Source organism: Lagenorhynchus albirostris, chromosome 5, assembly GCF_949774975.1.
Source record: "Lagenorhynchus albirostris chromosome 5, mLagAlb1.1, whole genome shotgun sequence".
NCBI lineage: Eukaryota > Metazoa > Chordata > Mammalia > Artiodactyla > Delphinidae > Lagenorhynchus > Lagenorhynchus albirostris.
In genome coordinates this window covers 3,800,549-3,813,917 of record NC_083099.1, presented here as the reverse complement: position 1 = coordinate 3,813,917, position 13,369 = coordinate 3,800,549, and positions in this window count along the sequence as shown.

Genomic DNA, 13,369 nt, shown 5'->3' with positions numbered 1-13,369 from the left:
GAAATGTCTATTTAGGTCTTCTGCCCATTTTTGGATTGGGTTGTTTGTTTGTTTGATATTGAGCTTCATGAGCTGCTTTTATATTTTGGAGATTAATCCTTTGTCAGTTGCTTCATTTGAAAATATTTTCTCCCATCCTGAGGGTTGTCTTTTCGTCTTGTTTATGGTTTCCTTTGTTGTGCAAAGGCTTTTAAGTTTCATTAGGTCCCATTTGTTTATTTTTGTTTTTATTTCCATTTCTCTAGGAGGTGGGTCCAAAAGGATCTTGCTGTGATTTATGTCATAGAGTGTTCTGCCTATGTTTTCCTCTAAGAGTTTGATAGTGTCTGGCCTTACATTTAGGTCTTTAATCCATTTTGAGTTTATTTTTGTGTATGGTGTTAGGGAGTGTTATAATTTCATTCTTTTACATGTAGCTGTCCAGTTTTCCCAGCACCACTTGTTGAAGAGGCTGTCTTTTCTCCATTGTACATTCGTGCCTCCTTTGTCATAGGTTAGTTGACCATAGGTGCATGGGTTTATCTCTGGGCTTTCTATCCTGTTCCACTGATCTATATTTCTGTTTTTGTGCTGGTACCATATTGTCTTGATTACTGTAGCTTTGTAGTATAGTCTGAAGTCAGGGAGCATGATTCCTCCTTCTCCATTTTTCTTTCTCAAGATTGCTTTGGCTATTTGGGGTCGTTTGTGTTTCCATGCAAATTGTAAAATTTTTTGTTGTAGTTCTGTGAAAAATGCCATTGGTAGGTTGATAGGGATTTCATTGAATCTGTAGATTGCTTTGGGTAGTAGAGTCATTTTCACAATGTTGATTCTTCAATCCAAGAACATGGTATATCTCTCCATCTGTTTGTATCCTCTTTAATTTCTTTCATCAGGGTCTTATAGTTTTCTGCATACAGGTCTTTTGTCTCTTTAGGTAGGTTTATTCCTAGGTATTTAATTCTTTTTGCTGCAGTGGTAAATGGGAGTGTTTCCTTAATTTCTCTTTCAGATTTTTCATTGTTAGTGTATAGGAATGCAAGAGATTTACACCAGCATAGAATGAAGGAAACCAAGATTGGGAGTAAATCATGAAAAAAAAATTGTAGAGCATTTAGTTTATTGCAAGTGTTGAAAGGTGTGATTACTGAAAGAGGCAGTGCACGGCATCATCAAGATGGTGAAGTGGGGACCCCAGGCTTGTCCCACAGCAAAGGTTAGACAGCTACCCACCAACAGAAATAGCTCTAGGAGAGATCCGGAGTCCACTGAAGAAACTTAAGCAATGCAGTAGAGCAAAAACCGTGAGAAAAACTGCACCAAAAGGGAAAGAAGAGCAGCTCATTCTGCCTGCATCATCCCATTCCCCTGTGCTCAGTGCTGAGAGATAACTTCCCACCCAGAAAGAGGTGCCCTTGCCTGGAGAGGGAGGTGGGTTGAGCCACTAGCTTCCCAGCCTTTTGGGGCACCATGTGAAGCACCCACTTTAGTTTCATCCTGTTCAGAGACTGGCAAAGCTGAGACATGTCAGGATGGCTGGGAACAAGGAAGAAGAGCAGGGGCCACCAGAATCAGCCACACCTTGGGAGCCACTGAGGTTCTCGGTGCCCTCCTCTACAGAGGACACCAGAAGCTTTGACGCCGAGGAAACCGGTGGCCAGCACGGCCACCATGGGCCCTGAAGATTTCACTGGTTTTCTGCCATCAGCCACCTGATGTCTTCCACTGCCCCTTCTTCACCTCCCCACTGCCACTGGAGCCTGGCGTCTGCACTGACAGCCTGCCCAGGCCTTTGTGGTGGCACGAGTGCAAGGTGCCAGCCTAAACCCTGCAGCTGACCCTCACTGCTGCGTGCATACGTGGGGCTAGCCCCTTTAGCTGTGCACCTGCACCTGCTAGCCTGACTCCCGTCACCAGCCTCCGTGCCACGTGTGTGCCCATAGTGTGATCCTGCAGCCATGGAAATGGCTGTTAGCATGGTTGTTATCAAAAAGACAGAGATGAGGGACTTCCCTGGTGGTGCAGTGGTTAAGAATCCACCTGCCAATGCAGGGGACATGGGTTCAATCCCTGATCTGGGAAGATCCCACATGCCGCGGAGCAACTAAGCCCCTGTGCCACAACTACTGAGCCTGCGCTCTAGAGCCCATGTACCACAACTACTGAAGCCCGCACGCGTAGAGCCCGTGCTCCGCAACAAGAGAAGCCACAGCAATGAGAAGCCCACACACCACAACAAAGAGTGGCCCCTGCTCGCCACAACTAGAGAAAGGCCATGCACAGCAATGAAGACCCAACACAGCCAAAAAAAAAAAAAAAAAAAGACAGAGATGAGAAATGGGTAGGATGGGTAGAATAGGGAACCCTAGTGCTCTGTTGGTGGGAATGTAAGTTGATGCAGCCACTGTGGAAAACAGTATGGAGGTTCCTCAAAAAACTGAAAATATAACTACCATATGGTCCAGCAGTCCCACTTGTAAGTATACAACCAAAGGAAGTGAAATTGCTGCCTAACAGAGATACATGCATCCCCATGTTGCAGCATTATTCACAACAGCCAAGCCATGGAAACAGCCTGAGTGTCTATCAGTGGATGAATGGGTAAAGAAAATGTGATTGATAGATATGTATATAATGTAAAAAAGAAAAGGAATATTATTCAGCCATAAAAAAGAGTGAAATCCTATCTTGAGGGCATTATGTTAAGTGAAATAAGTCAGAGAAAGACAAGTACTGTATGGTCTCACTTATATGTGGAATCTAAAAACATTGAACTCACAGAAACAAAGAGTTTCTGAGGGTGGGGGAAGGGCTGAGGGTGGGGGAAGTGGGAGGATGTTGGTGAGAGGGATAAGCTTTTACTTATAGGATGAGTTCCAGGAATCTAATGTACAGCATGGTGACTGTAGTTAGCAATACTATATCACATACTTGAAAGGCGCTGTGAGAGTAGAGCTTTAATCTTCTCACCGTAACAACAATAACCACAACGAATGGTCATTATGTGAAGTCAAGGATGTGCTAACTAACCTTATTGTGGTAAACATTTGCGATATATACATGTATCAAATCATCACACTGTAAACCTTAAACTTATACAGTGTTATATGTTAAGTATATCTCAATAAAGCTGGAAAGAAAGAGAATGAATAAAAATGCTGATGCAATTTTAGGTTCCATTTTTAAAGGTGAAACATCTTTTTTTATGTTTAATAACATTGATTTGTGTGTTTTTTTACTGAGAAACGTTTGTTCATATCCCTTGCCTTTATTTTATTGGAGTGCACCATTAATCTTTTTCATGTTGATTTGTGAGAAGTTTTTACGCGTTGCCCCTTTATTGTCACGTATATTGTATACGTTTTCCTTTTTGTGAGCTGAAATATTGTGTATTGTCACTTTTGCCTCTTGGATGCTTAAAATTTTGACCAGAAGTCAAATATGTGAATATTTTGTGTCATGTTTTAAAATATCTTCCCCCTCCAGGATTATAAAAAATATATTTTCTTCTAGTGTTTTTATAGTCTTATTTTTATATTGAAATCTTATATTCAGTTTGAACTTTATTTTCACTGATGTGTGATGTAAGGTTCCATAGGTATTATTTTCTGAATGGGTGACCCACTGCTCCAGTGTCATTAGGGTTTTTGTGCCTGTATGCCTGTTGAGGTTCTTTGGTACTTCCTGTTTGCATGCTCCTTTGTCAGATATACTAAGAGGATTGTGTGAGCCTTGAAAAAATGAATGGGGAGGATTTTTATGGAAAAAGCAAAAGAAAATATGCTCTGGAACAGAGTGATATGATGTAAATGTCTCACGCCTCTCCTCTGCTTAAAATCCCTCAGTGAAATTCCCATGTTCTCAAGATAAGCCATACTTTCCTGGCGGTGCTTCAAGGCCCTTCCTCCCTGGCCCCCTTTCCTCTGAAGCTTCAGGTTCCTCTGCACCCTGCCTTGCCTCCCTGTTTCCACCAACATAGTAAGCGTTGTGAGGGTCAGGGTTTTTGTGGTGTCTTGCTTTCTGCTGTCCCTCCAGACTTAGAACCACGCCCGGCACATCGTAGGTGCCGGTGAATATTTGATGTAGGAAAAACTTGCAGTTCCTGGAAAAAACCGCTCTATCCTCCAGACTTCCACATGACCTTTTCCCTGTCTTTGGCACCTTCTCCTTACACTCTGTGCTTAGGTAAACCTGCATGTCCTTTAGGACTCAACTCAGATCTCACCTGCTCTGGGGAAACCCTCTCGTGCCTGGGTTAGGTCCCCACAGAACAGGCCTATTGTGGTGCTATTAGTGTTTCCCTGTGTAACAGGGAAACTCAGAGGGACTTCCTGTCTAGAGCTGTCAACAGGGTCCAGCCTGGGCTTGAAAGTGATGCTCATTCTTTCCCAGCACTAGGAGAGCTGCCAACAACGGGGCCTAATAGCCACTGCAGGGCTTGCTGAGGGATTGGTGACTGGAAATGCTACCACCAGCCCGGTGTTTGGGGTGCTGCATGGCCTGGAGGGGCAGCGGGCACTCCCTGTAGACTCACAGGTTGTGAGCCGGTGAGGAGTGCTGTGCTCTGCCCATCTTCCCCCGTGGTCTCTCTCTTCCCTCCCCGCCCTCGTAGAGATGCCGCTCCCAGGAATCCCAGCCCAGAGAGTGGAGGCATCTGCAGGAACAGGAGCCTGGCACCCATTCCCCAGACGGAACACCGCTAAGGCAGCGGGTTAGGATTGGGTCCAGGCCGGGGCTACCCGAGCAGGGGAAAGAGACCTGGAGAGAGACGATTGTGCGGCTTGAAGCCACTTGCTGGTGTCCCAGGCAGGAGGAGTGCCTGCTGGGCAGTGGGACTCCAGCAGGAAGCGGCTCTGGGGGTACCTTCAGGGGAGGGCCAAGAGAAGGTCTGAGAGAGGGCGAGCCAGGGCCTGACCCCCGTCAGGAGACCCGCAGTGCAGAGGCCCTCCCATCCAACAGGGTGTGTGTGCTCCACGAGACCTGGAGCATCAGTAATAGGAGATGCTTTTCTTCCTTCGTTCTCCCTGTTCTGGCGCGTAGGCAGGAGGGAGAGCAGGTGCTCCAGAACTGGCCTTCCCACCCTCTGCTCCGCCAGCCAGGGGGAGTGGAGACACCGTCTATGCTGGAGTTTTCAAATGGAACTTTAATAGCTGAAATGACCAGAAAGCTATACGATCTGCCTGAGACATTGTGATGGAAAAGAGTAATGCAGCATAACGCAGTGGGGGAGAGAATTTGGAAAAAAGAAAACCATTTTATTCATCGTTGTACTCTACTTGGTCTCATACTTGTGTCTATCTTGCTTTGGTTTGTAAGCTCCTGGAGGGCAAGACCTTGTAGGCCCAGTACCTACTACATAGTAAGTGTTCAGTAAATATTTGTTGAATGAGTGGATGAATAAATGAATGCATGAATGAATATAGCAACATGGCTAAGGGAAGTCAGTAATCCCATATAATGAATTATTTTACACAATGATATACTATAACTTACTGAGGGATGAATTTGTCTGCGTCCAATCAAGAGAGAGGAACCGTACAGCAATTTGAACAGCGAAACCGTAGTATAAAGGCTTACCAATACAGCAGAGGCTTGTGGAATGAGGGATTGGGTAGTAAGAAGTAAAGAGATCTCTAAACAATACAGGATTAGCAGATACAAGGAGCAGCCACCAACCCCTGGGGCTGAGGTCCTAGGAAGAGCTCCACCCCTCCCCTCCCCCAGGTCTGAGCGCCAGACCTTATGGGGAGGGTGTGGCTGAGTTTCACTGACCGGTTGAGAGGTTGCTGTGGGGCCTCCCTGGTGGAACCTGCCGGAAATCCGCCCTCCAGGTGCCAGGGGAAGTTGCTCAGGGGAGCTTCACAGAAGGCACACAGCTCCAGAACCACTTCGGGGGCGCCGGGGGTATCTGGCTGCTGGGTACTGCAGGTTGTCATTCACTGTGGGAGCTGGGTGCTGGGGGAGTCATTTGTACTGCAGGAGCTGGCGTTGGGAGAAGCTGCCCCTGCAGCAGGAGTCTCACCAGAACCAGGAAGCAAAACTCCTTCCTCCTACCATCTCTCTCCAGTGCCCTCCACAAACAAAACTTAATTTCCAGCCAGCAGCTGAAGGGAAATATTTAAAGGGCCCAGATTCATTTTCACAGAGCAGGAAGGAAAGAGTGAATTTCGCTCAGAGAGGCAATAAATTGATAAAAGGTACAAGGTGGAATACACACACACACACACACACACACACACACACACACACGCACGCGTACACCTACACACTTCTGCTGGCTTGCTCTCCGAAGCAGAAGCTTGTGAGCTTTACTTTTTTTTTTTTTCCTGTAGTTGAGATCATTGACAGTACTTTTTTTGCAATGTCTGCACTTCCTAATTTCCTGAATTCTAAAGGCAACTTTCTCTTCTGTTCATTTCCCCAGCCCCTCCAATGTTTTTGTAAGCTTCTAATCTCTAGTATTAAATCCCTTCCTGTTCAAAATACCTAGAGTGATTTCCATTTTCCTGAATGAAGTCATTATTGACAAGTGTGTAACTTTATTTTTGTTAGTTACTTAAGACCTGTGGCCAGGAATGTACACTTTGAGGCAGTAATAAGTTCTGTAGTTACATTTAAAATTTTACATCTTTCTTTTAAGGTCAGGCTATGAGCCATCTCTTTTCCAGCCTTGAAAAGCACTTCCCATCCTCTTCCTGTAGACTGAGAAAACTAAGACAGTTCATTGAGCTCTTTTGAAACACTGTATAATTTCCAAAGCATGTTCCCATGTTATCTCCGACCCTCAGAACAGCCCTATGACAGAGGCAGGAAGGCAGTAATTCATGTGTTCATCCATCTTGTTAACTGAAAAAAAAAGCACAACTTGAGAGCTGTGAGTTAAGTTTTGTTTGGGGCAAATTGAGGACTGTAGCCCAGGAGACAGTGTTTCACATAGCTCTGGGGAGCTGCTCCAAAGAGGTAGTGGGTGAGGTCAGTATATATGTGATTTTGGTGAAGGGGGTACATGTGTAGTGGAGCACACATGTTGGCAGGGACTGGCTGCTAGTCATGAGGAACAGATGTCTCTCTTAATGATTTTAATGATTTTCTAGATATGAGAAGATGTAAGAATTTGGGCTCATCAGATCTCCTCCTGAAAATATCTAACTATCTGAAGGCCTGTTCTGCCAGTTTTCCCAGAGCACGGAGGGCCTCCTTCCTGATCTCCACTCTGAACTCCTTTCAGAGGGTGTTGAAGGTCAGCGACTGTGGTGGCTCATGATTTAATCCTTGTAGGGGTAGATGGCAAGTGCTAATTTTTAGTTGGCAATCTGTTTATGTGTTCAATAAATACTTATTGAACACTATGGGTGTCCCAACTCCCATGCTCTGTGCTGGGACTGTGGAAGTAAAAGATAACATCTTCGCCCTCCAGAACGTACAGTCTAAGGGGCAACTAGACAGACCAATATGATACAGTAAGTGGTGAGAGGGATTCTAGAAGCCTGTAGAACAAAGAGACTACCTGTGTTTCCATCTTCAATTACAAAGGAACCTTCCTAATGCAGTGGAAGTTCTGTGTTTTGGTGCCATCTTAATTTTTTCTGGAGATGTTCTTCGACGCCCTCAAGTACATTTTCAGTGGAGTTTGCAGAACCTGACTTAGGCAAAGTTGAGCTTAGAGGAAATTGAGCTTTATTTGTAAAGCTTTTGGGTTGGTTAAAAAAAAAAAAGGCAGGAAATCTCATGTAACTCTCACAATCACCCTGTTATCTGGGCGTTGTGACCCCCATAATATAGTTGGATAAACTGAGGCTCCAGAGAGATGAATTTGCTTAGTGGCACACAGCCAGGGCTAAGTGGCAAGGCTGTCCCGTTTCTACAGGCTTTGAAGACATGTTCTATGATGATACCACAGTGTCTCTTAGATGGTGCAAAGCTTTGCTTTTTTTTGAGACAGGAACTTGGAAACAGGCACATAAGTGACAAGAGACTTTGGTTTTCTGGTCTTACTTTTTGGGCTCACATTGTCGCACCTTTTCTGATTTCTGGCATGGTTACCTGTGCTTGGCTTCTCATCTGTCTACCACGGAGGTGGCAGAAAAGGGGTTATTATCCCATTCTTCAGGTTTGACTCAGTTGAGCTGAGATGCTTCTTTGTCAGCCTGTAGTGCCTGGTCTCGTGGCCTGCTAAATACCTTTCTGCTTAGGATCCTCTCTGTGGCAGAATTTAAAAAGCTCCGAGCTTGCCTTGAAATATACGCCTCTAGGAGTATAGAAATCCTTGGAGATACTTGCTATGAGTGTGAAAAGGAATCAGGCATAAATTAGCCTTCAGTGGTTTATGAGAACAGGAAAACACTTGAGAACAGAATAAACTGTTGTTAATCTAGTGAAACACACAGAGCGTTATGCTTTCTCTTTGGTGTCAGGTAGCTACCAAATGCATTCCTTTTCAAAAAAGTTGCTAAGGAAAGACAAGAACCCTCCCCTTGCCCACTGATGTAAAGTCTGCAGGGTGGAATTTTGCCTAATCAGCCTTGCTCTCTAAGCTTTCACACAATCAGTGATGTTGGCTTCTCCTGAGGCCTCATTTTAATCTTCATAGATTTCTGAAAACGGAAGCTTTGCCCAGGCTGAGACAAGCGATTCTCCCCTTTCAAACGTTAATTTATTTCTTATTTTGGGTGACTGTTTCCAAACATAGACCGCTTTCTGTACTGCTTGTCCTCATACAAGGGTTTATAATTCTCTCATAGAGGGTTTTACATGAAAATGTCCATATGCTGTAGTTTTAGAAAAAAATATTTTGAGCAGTGAGATGAGAATGGGTTATAGCCAAGTCCTTGTGCAGTCTGAGAATCCCACTTTTAAAATATAACTGTTACAGGCAGTAATCAGAGTGGCTAAAAGTGTGGGCCCTGTTGTCAAGCAGACTTGGGTCTGAATCTTATTTTTGTTGATTATTTTTTTTATTGATCTTTACGAGTTACTTTTCCTCCCAGATACATAGTTTAACTGTCTGAAAAAAGAATACAAGTGGTATCTCCTGTGGATCTCCTTGATAGAAATTATTTTCTATCAGGAAATTATTTTCCAAATGAAATGGCTTTGAGCACCTTCTCCCCACCCCTGTGAAAAGTAACCTGTTTGCCTTTCTAGAAAAACTCTAAATTCTTCTCCCTGCTCTGCCCTCAAGGCTGATCATTATGAACTTTAAGGACTCCGGGCTTTGGTTGGGATCAGCTGACGGGAAGTGTCGGGGAGATTTGCAGGGTGGAGGGAAGGGAGCTCAGGATGTATCTTTTTTTTCTGTCCTCTCTGGATTCCGATAGCTGCTTTTCCCTCGCCTCTCTAGGGGTGGTAAAGGTAAATATCCCTAGCTAATCTAGGTTACTTCATCTGTCTTGGTTTCCCTTAAGCCCACCTCCATCTTTGAAAACAGTGCCTGCATTAAACTCTGCTCAGGTATCCCATTTGAAGGGCTGTCAGTTTCCTGCTGGGAGCCTGAACTGAAGAAGGCTCTCTCCTTGCAGTTCCTTAAGGACGACAGGGCATGCTTTCTCAGTTCAGGGTGGGAGTGCTGCATGGTATTGCTCAGTGGGCCAGTTTGGGTTGTTGCTGCCATCAGGTGTTGCCGCTGAAATGGGCCTCGTGCCTGCCTCCTGCGTTCCTCCCTGATGATCTGGAGTGAGCCCCATCAGTCCATTTCTGGCTTGATCTTCGAGCCTGGTGTGATCCCAGCCCACGCCTGCGGAGCAGCCGCGGGAGGTAGAGCACCAGTGCTGCCTCGGGACAGGACCAGCAGTAGCCATTCTACCTGCCTTGGTCTTTGGCCCTTGGGCATCCAGTGCACATCAGCGCCGCAGGCCTGACCTCACCGAGCTGCTCAGCTCCTGGAGTTCTGTCTCTCACACGTGCAGCCGGCTCCCCCAGCGCAAGCCTGCAGGGCAGGGTGGCTCTGTAAGTACGTGGCCTTTCTAATTCTCACACATGCTTTGTGTGGAACAAGTCCAGTCTCTCCCAGAAATTCTCTACGTGTTCCATGGAATCCGTGGTTAGAACTGTGATGCAGTATAGTGGTTTCCTCTGTTTTATATGTTTAAAAACGTAATTCTAAGATGGTGTTGGTAGACTTCACAAGACTGCCAAAAGGGGCCATGGCACCAAAAAATGTCACCTGCTATCTAGCAGGTTGCATCCCCACCTGGTGAGAAACACTTCTTTCTGGGGATATGACACGGGCATGTTAATACTCACTTTGCAGGGTGGTTCAATGAGATGATAAAATGGGAAGCACTCGGTTTCCACTTGCTCACCGTGGCAGGTACTGTGCTATTACCTAGTATCATAAAAATCATAAATACCTTAGTTTCTCCATCTTATTCAAAGCAATAATCTGCTTCAAATGTCAGAAAATGGGGAAGAAGATCCTTCTCTTTCTCCATTTTTCCCAACCTCCTTCCCCACCCCCACTGATATACACTAGCTAGGGAGCTCCTCTGTTTCCAGGAGTGGGGTGATACTTTCCTCTCCTTTCCCCGTCCACAGCCTCCACTCCTGCCCCGCCTTCCCAGACTCAAGTGCACATCTGCCACAAACCAAATTAGTGAGACACCTGCCCATAGTAATGGGTTTGCAAGTTAATTTTGCTGTCATTGGTTGGTGCCTGCTTTGTCTAGGCCCTGTGCTTAATATGAGATGAAACACCTGATCTGGGTTTAATGATTGCACCATTTCATCCAACTGGGTTAAGCTGCCATGGAATGCATTGTATTTCTGGCTTCTTACTTCAAGCCAGAATGATATTCTAAAAGGTTGATGAAATATACTTGGAAGAGAATTAATTGCTGGTTTCGGGGAGATTATGACAAATTAATAAAAGGAGACAAAGGAGAGGAGAGGAAACTGATTTCAATTTGACTTAGACAAGGGATAGAAAAAACATATTTTGAACCTTGCGTAAGTTTGCTTACAATATTTAATGTTGTTTTTATAGTAATTATTTTCTTGAGTTTTATTTCCTAGAAGTTGAATGGTGGATTGAATGATGTGTTATGAATCAAGAAATTGTAAACTGGGTCTTGTTTGGACAGTTGATACTTAAGAAGCTGGTTTTTGTTGTTTTACATTTTGTCTGAAAGACAGTTTTACAACTGAATAAGATACCTGTGGGGATTGGTGGAAAAATATTTGCAAAGGGTTTTGTCCTTAGAGCAAAGCGTTTTATTGGCAGAGGGATTAGCATTAATGTTTCTTTGTGTGACATTTTAGTTTGGACCTGTTATCTTAATATTGACCTCAGAATCCACCATGCTAGAATCTCCAGTAGCTTTTACATTAGGTATATTGAGCTTAATGAACTTCGAACAAGCCAGGCAGCATTCAGAGGAGGATGTACGTCTTGGCTCTTTGGAATCTGGGCAGCCCTGAGCACACCCATTCAAAGAATTTCCAGCCTGCAATGACATTTTTCGTGCCACACTTTGAGCTCCAAAGTATAGTGGCACATGTGTGGACTTCGGAATTAACACATCTGGGTTCAGGTGCTAGTTCTGCCACTTACTAGCTGTGCGATCTTAGAGGTTTACTTAACCTCTTTGAGCCTTGGTTTACTCATTTGCAATAAATGGATAATAATGGCAACCTTGAAGCCTTGTTTTAAAGATTAGAATTAGTGAAAATCAAGCTTTTCTTATGATGCCAGGCACAGAGTCAGTGCTAAATATATGGTAGAAGTTGTTAGGATTATCTCTATCTCCTATTTCTCTACAATTTTTTTTTTTTTTCTTTTTGCGGTACGCGGGCCTCTCACTGCTGTGGCCTCTCCCGTTGCGGAGCACAGGCTCCGGACGCGCAGGCTTAGCGGCCATGGCTCACGGGCCCAGCCGCTCCGCGGCATGTGGGATCCTCCCGGACCGGGGCACGAACCCGCGTGCCCTGCATCGGCAGGCGGACTCGCAACCACTGCGCCACCGGGGAAGCCCTACAATTTTTTTAATGTTCAAATGTAGTGTCTCGAAAAGGCACAAACACTGTAAGGACCAGAGTCTAGGTGCACAGGTGGCACAGAATGAATAATTGTTGAATTAATTGGATGAGCTCCTTCCATTTTCAGGTGATCGCTAACATCCCATCTAATACCAATTTCTTTTTAAAAAATTTTTATTGAAGTATAGTTGATATACAATGTTGTGTTAGCTTCAGGTGTACAGCAAAGTGACTCAGTTATATATATACATAGATCCACTCTTTTTCAGATTCATTTCCCGTATAGGTCATTACAGGGTACTGAGTAGAGTTCCCCGTGTCACACAGTAGGTCCTTATTAGTTATCTATTTTATATGTAGTAGTGTGTATGTGTCAATTTCAATCTCCCAGTTTATCCCACCCCCCCCCAGCCCCTGGTAACCATAAGTTTGTTTTCTATGTCTGTGACTCGATTTCTGTTTTGTAGATAGGTTCATTTTAGTGTCAGTGTCTTTGAGTCTATGAACAACCCTTATGGACAAGTGGTGTCACCGCTGGGAGCGGGAGTGTTGTGTGTGCAGCCACGTTTATGAGTAAAGATCTGCCTGCAAGTGTCTAGGGGAGAGGAGGTGGGCAGCGTGGACAGGGTGAGGTGGTCTTTCAGGAGAGTGGCTCACCCTGGGCACCCCTCTCTGTGGCTCTGACACTGTCCCTCTGAGCAGGGCCTGAGGAGCTGCTGGGAGAGGCCGTGGAGGGCATCTTGAAGGCACTTCTGCCTCTGAACAGAAAATGTGTTTCACAGAGTGGGTAGATTTGTTCTTTTTTTGTTGTTAGTTGAAGTATAGTTGACTTACAGTATTATATTAGTTTCAGCAGAGTGATTTGATATTTTTATGTATTATGCCCCATACAGAGTTATTATTGAGTATTTTCTCCGTGCTGTACATTATATGCTCGTGACTTATTTATTTTACAACTGGCAGCTTGTACCTCTTAATCCCCTCAACTATTTCACCCATCCCCCCACCCCTTCCCCCAGCAACTACTAGTTCACTGTATCTATGTCTCTGTTTTGTTGTATTTCTTTTGTTTTTTAGGTTCTACATATAAGTGAAAACATACAGTATTTGTCTTTCTCTTTCTGACTTATTTCACTTAGCATAATACCCTCTAGGTTCATCCATGTTGTCACAAATGGCAAGATTTCATATATATGTATATAACGTATCTTCTTTATCCATTTATCTATTGATGGACGCTTAGGTTACTTCCATATCTTGACTATCGTAAATAATGCTGCAGTGAACATTAAGGTGTATATATATTTTCAAATTAGTGTTTTCATTTTCTTTATAAATACCCAAAAGTAGAAATGCTGGATCGTATGGTGGTTCTATTTTGAATTTTTTGAGGAACCTCCATACTGTTCTCCAT